The sequence below is a fragment of the Microtus oregoni genome, unplaced genomic scaffold, assembly GCF_018167655.1.
Source record: "Microtus oregoni isolate MIOR12 unplaced genomic scaffold, Mior012 000012F_ref0000307, whole genome shotgun sequence".
Taxonomy (NCBI): domain Eukaryota; kingdom Metazoa; phylum Chordata; class Mammalia; order Rodentia; family Cricetidae; genus Microtus; species Microtus oregoni.
The window spans coordinates 35,851,123-35,864,236 of NW_024543071.1; the positions used below are offsets into that span (position 1 = coordinate 35,851,123).

The 13,114-nt window shown below is 45.0% G+C and overlaps 1 protein-coding gene across 4 annotated transcripts in view; it reads right to left on the reverse strand.

The window, feature by feature from the left end:
• The window catches only part of Apba1 (amyloid beta precursor protein binding family A member 1), a 205,302-nt gene that overhangs the window by 90,672 nt on the left and 101,516 nt on the right, over window positions 1–13,114 (reverse strand). The window lies entirely within an intron of this gene.

Consider the following 13,114-nt stretch of genomic DNA (forward strand, 5'->3'; position numbering starts at 1 on the left):
TGGATCCTTAATAAACCATGTGGAGAAAACGATATTGTGCCCCTGTTAGGAAATTAACTTTTTGTGTGCAACAGTAATAAAAATGTGAAGGTATTATATATTGGTTTAATAAATCACTTCAAAGGAATATTTCAGTGAGGCCAGGAAATAAGTAATTATCTCTCAGTTAAAAAAAAGAAATGAATATTATTACAGCTTGGGCATAAAGTGTCCCTAAAGGCTTAGCTGTTAAGACTTGGTCCCCAGGATGTTCAGAGGCGGGGACTTGGGGTTCGATCATGAGCCTGCTAAGTTTAACATTGGGTGGGTCAGCGTTGATAGGCTGTGGGGAGTAGGGTCCAGCTGGGGGAAGCAGGTCACAGAGGCTGTGTCTTTGAAGGGTGTATTTTGTCCCTCTGCTTCTCTCCACCATATGGTGAAGCATTCCACTCTACCATCTACCCCTGCCACACTGTTCTGTCCCGCCAACAGCGGAGAAACCAAAGAAGCGAGTGACTAGGGAGTATAACCTCTATAACTATGATCAAGATAACCCTTTTTCCCTTTAAGTTCATTTCTCTCATGTTTTTTGTCTTAGCAAAGAAAAGCTGACTAGCATGAATATTAAGAGGAATAACCCTTTTATATTGCTTCTAACTTGATTTTATTGTGCTTCTTTTGTTTCCAGGTGCCATTTCCATAGCCTTAAAATGAAAACATACACACATGCATACATACGTACATATATACACACATCACTAGTTACTGAATTTCCACCACATATTTGTGGCACTATCTCCTGAATTCCAGCCATGAAAGATGAACAGTTAGTTGAGCTCTTCTTTTTCCTTCTGTCCTCTATGCTTAATAACTCTATTTTATTGGCTACTTTGAAATTTTAAAATATTTCTGTAATTAGCATTTTGGCTTCTTTTACTGACATATCCTCCCATCTTTCACACTTTATTTTTACTGTCTGGCCTCCCATCTACTGTCAATTACAGTTTTATACTTTGTCAATCTAACACTTAAACCCTGTAGCCACAATCAAGTCTTCTGTGCTTGAGTGTAGGGGGTGACTCAAAATGCTGGAGACCAATGCATGGCTTTGCCTGACTATGGCTATGAGGGCCTTGTTCCACCATGAGGGCACCATGCCATGGTGCTGATGAGACATCGCGGACTAGACTAGCACATGCCTTGGTAGTCACCCACCTCTGGTGTATTGGAACTCGTTTTCTCTTTTTCTTAGTGTTTGGAAATCTGAGAGAATGAGCCTAGGCCTTAACTGGTGTCTGTCCAGCGGAGCCCGCTGCAGCCTGAAGAGCATGCCTTTCCTGGGCTTTGAGAATGCCCTGATTATATTTCTGGTCAGACATTGACACCTCTGAGATCATCGAGCTTTCTTAGCTTTCTTCAGTTTTCAGCTTGCTCCCACTCCCCAGCTCCTGCCTCTTTATAGCCTGTTAGATTTCCTAGCTTGTTTTCCCAAAACCTTTCCACTGAAGTTTGGAGTCCATGTTCACTTACTAAGAGCTGTACCTTTCTCTACCGTCTGCTTTATGTTTCCTCTTTAAAGGCTATCAGGAGCTCTTGGAGCTCTCTGAACGTATGGACAAGAACTCTCATTTGTCTGGAGCCTCCTGGCTTTTCTTTCCTTCTGTTGGAGGTTTAGTCTTTCACTATCATGCTGTTACTTTCCTGCATGTATCCCATAATTCTTGGTGTCTGCTCATCAGAAACAAATGATCAGGTGGATGTAGGTTATCCTCAATGTACTTAGCAAGGTCCAACTGTTGTTGAGATAGCCACTCACGAGCATTAGATTCTCTCACATTTGCCTAGTCAGTGGTTTAAGAATGTTCTAGACATACATACGCCATTATGTGTGGTGTGGCATTCCTATGCGAGACTGTCCAGAGAGTGAGATTATGTGGGACTACAGATGACAGCGCCATTACCCTCTCACTTCGGCTTTGAGGGTTGAAGACAGGATGAAGGCCAGTTGTGGTCCATCCATACTCCTCCCCACTTGCAGCCCCCTCTTGGTGGATTACCTCGAAGTAAATGCAAGAAATCCAATAATTTTATGTTTTATTCGATGTGTGTGGGTGTGCATAGGGTGTATGTGAACATGCCGTAGTGCACACAGAAAAGGAAGAGGACAACTTGTTGGAACCAGTTTTCTCCTCCTACCATGCAGATCCTGGGAATGGAACGCTGGTTGTCAGGCTTACTGGCAAGGGGCCTTACTGCTGAGCTGCCTTGTGGCTTTAATACACACTGTCTGTTGTGGGAAAACAGGCATGCAAGGTAACATTTCAGCCATATGTAAATGTACAGGTAAGTGGTGTCAAAGGCATTCTTATTCTTGAATAACCCCTAACATTATGCTACATATTTATGTTCTAATACATATTGACAAATGACTTCCTCAATTCTTACAATTCCCTGCTAACTCTGAAGAATTTCTATTTTATGCATGTAGCCATGGGCACATTTTTCTTTTTTTTCTTTTCTCTTTCTTTCTTTTTTTCTTTCTTTTTTTGTTTCCTTAACACAACAAAGGCAAGAAAAACTTCCTTTATTCCCTACATTCTAAACCAGCAAAGAAATACAAAGGAGCCACAGAAATAGGGATTTAAAATTTTCCCTGAAGAGCTGGGCTGTGCAGTCTGTCTTCCGATTTGGCGCAGGGTCTTAGTGTTCATCTCTGCATTAGCTGGGTATCCTATGTCATCACTGGGACATCTGCCAGCCACAGGTGTCCCTCACAGCAGCATGTCCTACCTGGAGAAGTCTCGGGACAGACTATGAATATATGACAAGCATCCTCATGGTGAACAAAGGGTACAGGTGGCACCAAGCCCCCTTGGTCTCTTTCCCCAAACTTACTACCAATATATCCTCCTGAGGATGAGGGACAGGAAAGACTTAGTCCACAATGAACCAATATGCAGGAAAATGGAATTCCTTTAACAGATGTTACAGCCTTAATCCTAGCTAGTCTGGTAAGGGATGTTTTAACTTGAGTTTTCCTGGTGGCTAATAATGAGGCCTTTGTTTCACAGGCTGACCGGCTATTGTATTTCCTTATCCTTAAATGGCCTGATTTTTTGATTGACTTTTTAATTTGTAGCCACTTGAAGGAAGTCTTTGAATATCAGAGATATTAAGTTTTATCTGTCACATGGTTGCAAGTGTTTTCTCCCAATGTGTCATCGTCTGTTGACTGCCTTTGTTGTTTCATTTCGTCTAGAAAAACTTATTTCAAAATGTCCCTGAGAAAAGATGAGGGTTATCTTGGGATTAACACCCTAAGTTTATTGGACTATTTTGGAACTTTATTGAAAGAGTTAGACGCTTCCTCCCCAGCAAGTGCAGGAAGAAGACACGCTGCAGCAGTTTCTTCCTTTCCCCTGCGGTTGACAACGCAAACCTCATTAAAATCTCTGAGTGGCTCTACTTACCCAGATGACACCTGGCCATTTATGGGGGCAGAATTATAAAGTCAGTGGAAACAGTTTGGGAAGTGAATGAGGCCACTTAGATGATTTTAATCCACTGCACTAATTGCGCCTGAAGTGCCCGCACACTTTTCTCCCAATTAAAAATTCTAATTAAGCATTGCCACCTTTAAAACACTCCGGAGAGTGTATCTGTGCTGTTAGCGCTTGTCCAGCAGATGTGAGCTGATTCTCTTCCCAAACCCATAGGATCAAAGGACAAGAAAGACCTTTAGAATTTCCCTGGTCCAAACTCCCTGCTTAAGGGATGATGAGAATGGGAACAGGACTGCTCTTCCCCTCTAAGGACTCTAGCTCCATCTTCCTTAGCTACCCCAAGCCAGGGCCAGGGCCCGTTGTTATTTACCTACCCGCCATATTACAGGGCTTTGTCAAAGAGTTTTGGGTCGTTTGTCAAAGAGTGTTGGTCACATGACCAACAAGTGTCAGAGCTGTCCTGACTCCTTGGTCGGGAACTTTTCATTGTAGCACACACCCTGGGGCCTTGAAGTAAGAACCTGCGAGTTTAAATTCTAGCTTGGTCACTTGCAAGATGGATTCCTTAAGCGAGATCCTCGCCTCTTCTGCTGTCCCTGGGCCTCCTCTTTTCCTCTGTCCTGCCTTAAACTCTTTCTGGCTGGGCTCTCATCCCTATGGCTCCATGGATCCAGTTTCTCCTGAGGTGCCATGTTCCACACTGCAGAGGGTGGTACGCTGCACCTGACAGCTGAGCAGCAATTTGACTCAGCCAATCACAAGCTGTCTCAGGGATCAGGCGTCTGTCTTCGGTTCCACAGCACTTTGTTCTTGGCTGTCTAGCTGCTCCTCCTGTTTCACAGGCTGCTTCCTCTTGTCTTCCCGGCCTCTCTCCACTGGAGGAGCCGGGCTTGGTTTTTAGGCCTTTAGTTTCCTGGCTACCCAGGATCTTTCAGGCAATCTCATACAGGCTTGGGTGCCATCTACTGACAAATCTCAGGTTCATAGTGACAGTGCAGATCCCTCCCCTGAACTCCTATAGATGTAATCTGTCCCCCCTACCCCAACAGCATGTTGCCATGGATAAGGGGGCAGTGCCTACAAGGTGATGGACAAGAGCAGATTTCTAACTTTCTCCCACGAAACCTCTTCTTTCTACTATTGTTTCCGTGAGTTCAACTGCCCCAAACTGTGGCATCATCCTTAAATCCTTTCCTTTGTACTCTAGCAAATCTGTGAGAAACTCATGTCATTTCTACCTTCAAACTTGACCAAGGATGAACCAAACTGTTCTGACTCCTCCATTTTAATCCTCACCATTTCTTACCAGGAGATGGCATTTGACCTCAACTTCAACACACACCCCTAGTCACAGGGACCTCCTTGCAATTTCAAAAATGCCAGCATGTCCTCTCCACTCTCTGCCTCTCTGCCTGAACTTATTGTCCCCCAGACAAGACATACAACTTGTTATGGGTCTTATCAAACGTCACCATATGAAGAGAAGCTCCTGGAATCACGGCCCCCAGTGCCACAACTACTTTAACTTGTCACCTGACATATTACACATTTGTTTATCTCCCTCCCTCTTATGTTTTATTACAGTTCCACACACTGTGTCCCCAGAGGAATAGTGTGTGAGGCTTAACCAGTGCTAATTGATTTATTATCATTACAGTACAACACAGGGCATGGGCATACCCTAGCAAATTTAGACAGTATAATATGGTGTTCTTAACTACGAGGAAGACGTACAGCAGAGCTCTGGGCATCACTTACTTTGTATAATTGAAACTCTCTACCCTTTGAACGGCAGCTTCTCCCCACTGCTCCCTAGACCCTGGCAGCTGCCAATCTACCCTCTTCTTCTGTCCGTTGACTACATTAGATTCTTCATGTAAGTAAGTGAGCCATGCAGTGTTTGTTTTTCCGTGGCTGGCTTATGTTACTTAGCAGAATGTCATCCAGTGTCATCTGTGTTGCTGCAAATGGCAAGAATCTTCTGCCATTGCGTGCCCCAACTTAATCATTTTTCCACCAATGGGCATTTGAGCTGTTTTTGTATCCTGGTTATTGTGAATACTGCTACAGAGAACATATCAGAGTATGGTTATCTCTGTGAGGTCTTCATTTCAGTTCTTTTAGATAAATACCTAGAAATGAGGTTGCTGGGCAATAAACTACGTCCGTCACATTAAAAATAATAATCTCTCTGGGCTAGAGAGATGGCTCAGCAGTGAAGAGCAGAGGCTGCTCTTCCAGAGGACCCAAGTTCAATTCCCAGCATCCCCATGGCAGGTCACATGAAACTACAGCTCCAGGGGATGTAGCACCCTCTCACAACAGACATATTCCACAAAACACCAATGCACATAAGAGAACAAATGGTTCTTCACAAAGAAACGTCTTTTTTTTTTTTTGAGTGGCCACTGTAACGTGTGAGTTGGCACTTTATCGTGATTTTGATTGGCATCTGTCAGTGTTGCTGGACATCATTTTATGCACCTACTGGCCACTTGTGTCACATCTTTAAGTCCTTCTCTTACGTTTGTTTTTATTATTGATTTCTTGCTATTGAGTTATAGGCCAATAAATATTTTTGAGAGAATAAATAAATAAGTCTCCAGCTAATAATGACTAAATCAACATATTATAAAGCACTTAATAGCACCGATACACTGGAAATTACAGAACAAATCCCTACAATTAAGCTAGAAGCAGGGGGAAGAAAGACTTCGGTACAGGTTCTAGTTAAAAGTGCAAACACACGGCAGAGAAGCAATTTACTTCCCCTTGAATTAATAAGCACGCTGACATTTATTTTCTTCTTAGCTTCAATTAAGAGCATCTTGCTTAGAAGCAAGGTGAACATATGTTCCTGCTCTCTAATTTAAAAGAATTCCATTTCAATAAAAATATTTTTGAAAATAGTTTTAGAGTGTGACAGTTTGTGGCAGAGCTAATAAATATGAGCAAACAGCACACTTTTTAAAAATTAAAGACCGCTTAGAAAAGTCTAGGTTCACAGAAAAGCTGGGCTAGGAGCGTAGCAAGCTTAGACGCAGGTAGACCGCTTCTTTACTCCTGTCCTCAGCCCTCACAGCCTCTGTCATCTCCACCAGAGTGGCGCATTGGCTACTGTCTGTGAGCTTTACTGCATGACCATGGCTCACACTGGGGTTCAAGCTCGGTGTGTGTCCTATGGGCTTTGATAGACGTTAGAACATGTGTCACCTTTAGAACATCATACATCAACCATCCTTCAAGTTCTCTGTGCTCTTTCCTCTTATCCATCCCCTTACCTAGCTTCTGGGACTCACTGACTTTTATCTGCCTTGATAGTTTTGCCTTTTCCAGACCGTCATATGTGGGCAATCCTCTCAACTTACAATGGCTGACTTAGGCTTTTTTGACTTTCCAATTGTGTGAAAGCAATACACGTGCTGTAGAAACTTTGCATCATGGTCCCTTCCCAGCTTAGCGATGGCAGGAACATCCTTTTGGAGATGATGGGGCAGCACCCATGAGCTACAGTTCCCAGCAAGCCAGGAGATCTGCAGGGAAACCCTGGAACTTTGCAGTGTGCTCTGTTGCCAAGCCGGGATGTTTAGCAGCCTAGGAGCAGTAAATGCACAGTGGACTTAAGGATATTTCCAACTTAGGACTAGTTCATTGGGACTGAACCTCACTAACAGTAAAGGAACACATGTAACTGACCCATTAGTATGTGAGTTTTCAGACTGGCTTCTTTTGCATAGCAATATACACTGAAGAGTCTTTTCGTGCCGTGATAGCTCACTTCTCTTGAGTGCAGAATGCTAATTTTAAAATCCATCTACCAAGTGAAGGACATCTTGGCTGCTGATACATTTTGTCAATTATGATCAATGCTGCTATAAGCATCTCCGTGTGTGATATCTACGGGAACTCTTTCCAACACATTTGGGCAAGCGCCAAGTGGTTAAATGATGGATCACACGTACAGTAAGCATATTTTTAGCTCTGTTAAGAAGCTGCCAAACCATCTTCCAAGGAAAGTTACATAATTTTAGTTATGTTGGTTCTCAGAGCTATCCAAATTTAGGTGTTAACTCAGACTATCACTGTATTTGAGATAGTTAATTTCTCACGGATTACAGAAATTCAGCATTTCGCTTTAGTGTTTCTGCGGTTGTATTTCTTTGAGGCAAATCCAAACTAATCTCGGATGGCAATTAGTATTCTGAGGATGACTTGGGAGGAGAGAGAGGGCAAGCGTCTCATCTCCAGGAACACTCAGCCAGCCAACTGCACCTCAGGCTGCAGGCCCATTGCCACAAACTATGTCGTGTTCACCTCCTTCTCAAGGCCGAAGTTTTTCCTTTAGTGCCCAATTATCACAGTTTCCTTGGCGTCTATGAATGACACCCCATAGGTTTTAAGCAGCCCGTGGCAATCCTGTTGTGGGGGGTTGATAATCTGATGAACACAGAGACACACCCCACCCCCGTTACGGCTCTAAGCATGCGCAAAGCTGCAGGCTGCTGGCCCCTCTGCCATTTGGCAGGCCTCCCTGGTGCAACACAGTCTGCTGGGTATCTCAGCTTTTCCACTACTGTCGGTTTCCCTATTAACTGGGGCGGGGGCGGGGGTGGGTAGAAGTCTGGAAACCATCAGGAAACAGAGATCTTGGGCCCTTCATCCTTCTCAGCCTGGCCCACTGAGGCCACCGTGCTTATCACTCTCCGCACCTGTGCCGACACGACAAGCACGCATGCTCAGGGCTGTGAGGGTCCTTTCCGATGTTCCAGAGGCCATACTATGTTGTAAGTAACTTTCATTCTTAGAACAACTCCGTGAAGACTGACTGAACTTTAATAGGAGGAAACTGAGAGACAGGCAGGTTGAGTGACTCTCCCGGCGTTCACAGTGCAACGGAGTGGTGAGACTGAGATTTGAACTTGGATAATCTGGCTTGTTCCTGAATACTGAATACTGAAGCCACGTGGTTCTCTGCCATCTCAGCAGTGTCTCGATCTTTCCTTCTTAACCCGGTGTGCTAACTGGCTATCTTTCTCATTCCAGTTCCCATCCAAAGGAGTATTGTATAAACACTAGTAAAAGCACATTAATTTAGCTCCAAATAATTTAACACAATTTTCATGCCTCTTAAACTCAATTTCCCTCTGGCTGAAGCAGGCACAGACACGGTGCCCATGTCTGTCACAAGAATAAAACAAAGAAAGGTTTCTAAGGAGCCAATGCCCTGCATCATGAAACCATACACCAAGGCTAGCTTCTCCCACTATCCCTCGAGTTTGACTTTTAAGCTGCAATGGGCCTTTCCCTTTTGCAGTATCTATGAAAAAAGTTCGTGACACGGTGACGTCAGTGCTTTCGGTACTTATGGGGCCTTTCAGGGATATTTTTTAAATACTTTGAAAGCATTTGCTCATATTTCAACCACCATCATACAAATTGCAAGTCATGCCTAAATAGTCCTTATGGCAGGCTACAAAGGCTCTCTGCGTATCAGCTGTTTGTTGGCTGAGTTCCTGCTACTCAGTGGGGCTGAAAATAATACAGAAGTAGTCAATTTAAATAAGACTCAGAATGAATATTCTACTAATTTGTGATACATATGCATCTAACATGCTTCCACCTTGCAAAGTGTCTTTAGACAAGTTCATAATAATACAAGCGAAGAGGGAACAGATAAAAATAAAATTCACACGGAGAGCTTCCTGCCAGCCAACATAGATCCACAGTTTTTTGGCCTATGCCTCACTTTACACACCAGTCCTTAAATATTGTTCCCAGCAGGACGTCTTACCTAAGAACGGCCCTGTGATCAGTGCCCAGTGACTGAAAAGGCATAGTATGACCGCAGGATATAGTTAGTTTAGGAGCAGGAGTTGGAACTGCCTGAATTTACCAGCGGTGATAGATAGCTAGAAGCATCTGCCCTGGTTTTCTCAGGGTATAGTACTGCCTCAGTCCTCAGAGAATGGTACCCATGTAGCTGCTGCGATCAAAGACTCATGGTGAATGAGTGTCCATCTTCCCATCTGTCCACTCTCCCCAAGCCTGGGCTTTCAGCCTAGAAACCAATGTGAGGTTCTTCAGTCAGACTCCAAGACACCTGTGGGGGCTCTGCAGCATACTGCAAGTCTCCCCTCCTCTAGAGCTGCCTCCCTGCCATCCCGAGGACCTGCCAGCCTTGTTCCTTTCACCTACACTTAGCCAACTGATTCATGGTGGGACCCCGACCAACAGGAGACATGGTACTTTATGTACCAATTTAGCAAGGGGACTAAAATTTCAAATCTCATCAGGGCTGAGTTTCTGAACAGAAAAAAAAATCTATGAGGAGCTGTATCTTATCCAGATTAGACAAAACGGGCTTGGTAGGCGAGCCATGGGCACAGAGAAACTGAAAGAGAGAAAGGAAAGGCCAGGTGAGAGGAACTACAGCAAAATAAAACCAACCCCAAGTCTGAAACCAAATCTCAAACTGTCTAGTCCAGACCCGTTGATGGCTAGGCTGCAATTTGGTTCTTGGGATCCAAAAAACACTTCCATAGCCTTCAAATATCTCCTGTTCCTTTTCCTTAGCCATTTTTTTTGAGCTGGTTTCTATTGTTTGCAAACAATAGTTCTAAGTAATAGAAACAAGAACGCGATCTTGGTGCGTAAGAAACAGCTACTGATGCACTGGAAGACGATGTCAAACAGACACAAAGCTTCTACATCTTTTTGTTCCTGGTCGCTGTCGTGTCTTTGTTTAGGCTCTCCACTTAGAGGACACAGCGATGGCAGGGACCACGCCCCTGCTGGAATTTGTATCCTCTCTAAACTCTCATTCACAACGATCATTCTCCAGCCTCCGGACTCTCACTGTTTGGGACTCATCCCTTAAATGAGTTTTAGATACTAGAAAGAGAAATAATGAACATGGGAAGGCTTATCTCAGAGGCCACTGCCTGGAACAATGACTTTATTTTTCTGTGACATGCATTTTCTAATGTATGATGCATTTTGAAATTATAAATACAAATTTACCCCTCCCCACACACACACCATGCTGAAGATGGAACTCAGAGCTTTGCTTGAATTTGCTTAGTAACCTCTCGAGCACTGAGATGAGTCCCAAGATAAATTTACTTTAGAAGTTCACAGTTGAGACTGAGAATTCTTCAGTACAGCAATAGGAGAGTGTCGTTTCTATTTGGGGTATCATGTGTACTTTTTGGCCTAGATTCTATTTGATCATCATAGAAATCAGTGTTTTGCCTTTCAGACAAAGCCACGAGACTTGGAAAAAAAACAAACTTTCCTGACCGGATCATCCACCCGCTCTGCAGTGACATGGCCGGCCCACTGATGCTGGAGGTCTCCTTTCCTGGGCACAGTTCTGTTCCCCGAGGAACTGCTCCATCAGGATCTGCCCTGGCTGCTGTGGTTTAATTAGAGCTGGTGACTTGGAGTGGGAGAGTGTCTGAGCCTCTTGCTTAACGGTCTGGATGTCCACGGGGAGGCTCCCTGCGAATAGGATCTCCTTCTCTGAGCTGGTTCGAGCCCAAATAAAACCTGGGTTGCCTTACCAAAGATAGGCAATTACAGGAAGAATGGATGCCAGCAGCAGACTGTTCATAGATTTATTAAACTCCTCCCCTCTCTCTGCCTCTCTGTCTCTCTCTTTCTCTCTTCTCTCTTCTCTCTTCTCTCTCTCTCTCTCTCTGTCTCTGTCTCTCTGTCTCTGTCTCTCTCTCTCTCTCCCCCTCTTTCTTTCTCAAGACAGGGTCTCAGCTGTAACCTAATCTGATCTTGGACTTGCAGTAATCCTCCTGCTCCAGTTTGCTTGTGTGCTGGAATTACAGGTATAGGTCATCAGGCCCAGCTTATTGTTTTTTCCTTTTTCAAGATAAAATTTCAATTTCTTGATTATACTTGAAAAGTAGACCTCCTGGCAGTGCCCTGAAACAACAGAGTCCCCACAACCTTGGCCAGGCTCACAGATGCAAGGCTTGATGAAGACAGGCTTCTGTGGCTCCTGGACGTGCTTCACTGGGCGTCACACAGCGCATTTCAGCTACACCCACCCTGCAGGGTTTCTTCCCAGGAGAGAACTGGGAAGTGCTGTGCTAGGCAGAACTACAGACCACAGATGCCCACAGCAAGCACAGGCCGCCCTGCATGACATATGGCTCTTGCAGTTTGGGGGAAGGGAGGAGATTCTGAGATGAAGAGATTACCCTGGATTATCGGGTTGAACACAACCTAGTAATGAGACCCTAAAGGGAGACGTTTTCCAGCTGAGTCAGGGTGAGAGACCAAAGAAAGAGCAGAGGTTTGATGGCTGAAGCCAGCTTGAGGCTCAGGTGACTATGAGGATAGTGGAAGAAGGACTTCAAGCCAAACAAACAAACAAAAAAACCCTCTGCTGACAGCCACTAGGAAATGGGGGCATCAATCCTACAATCTCAAGGGCCTGAGCGATGTCATTCAGAATGAGCAAAGAAATGGATCCTCCCTGAAGCCTCCAGCCAGGGGCAGGGTTCCCAATTCCAGCTCAGAGGAGCCGATACATCTGTCCTGTTTCAGCCTTAAGAATGTAGTCATTTGTCACGGCAGTGATCAGAAATGAATACCCATGGGCAGAAAGAAGCAGCTGTTCCTGTTCTAATGCAGGACGATAAGGGACGGCCCCCTTGGTCTGCACAGAACAAGCCAATGGGGGTGAAAGCTCTTAGAGAGGACTAGGAGGCAGGGCACTCAAGACTAAAGGAAGTAGCATGTTCAGAACACCCGAGTGCATTTCCTGCTGTGTCTTCAAACTAAGACAACATGGCACAGATTTGTTCATTGAATAACTTTCCTCTGCGGCACACAGGGGTGTCAGGCCCAGCACAGGCAGGAAAAATAAAGGAACCCAGTGGGGGACTGTGATGGCTTGCATGTGCTTTTTAAGGTAGTTTGAAATAAGTATGGCATCAGGCAAACAGCTTCAATAAAAGGCTCAATGAAGAGCCACCAGGGGGAACGGGAAACCAGAAGATAAATGTGGGGGGAGGGGCAAAGGGAAGAAGCATGGAGAGGTACCCAAAGGCACACAGAGAATGAGGAGTAAGAACCAAAACCCCAGGAGAGAAAGGCCACGGCCTCACGGTGTTGGAGGCTACCTCATTCCAATGACATTTGGACACAGATACCCACAGGGCCTGCCAGGGAGAGATGCCCCAGTTTGAACATTTTGCTCACCCCTGGCCCCCCTTCTTTCCACAAAGTCCTTTGAGAAAGATAAGGTCATCTACTTTAGATCTGTCTGGAGAAGAGCGCTTGGTTGCAGAAGCAGCTGGTGAGACAGAAAGGTAGTGGAAGCCTCGAAAGGCCCCGGGCTGTGGGCACAAGACCTCCTAAAGGAAGAGCAGAGAAGCAGACAAGCTTGTTTTCAGAGAGCGCAAGGTGAAAGGGAGCCCATGGGGACCCTCAGGGACAACCTCAAAGTCCACGGGCTGAGCAGGTAGAAAAGGAAATGAGTCACCTCTGCACAGCTGCAGTACCACGCCGTGGCTAAGCACAGGTCCCCAGTTTGCAATTGTTCTTAAAGCAAAGACAGGGCATGGGTCTCAGAGCCTGCCAGTCACCTGAGAGGCTGGTTGTGGGAGGTCCCT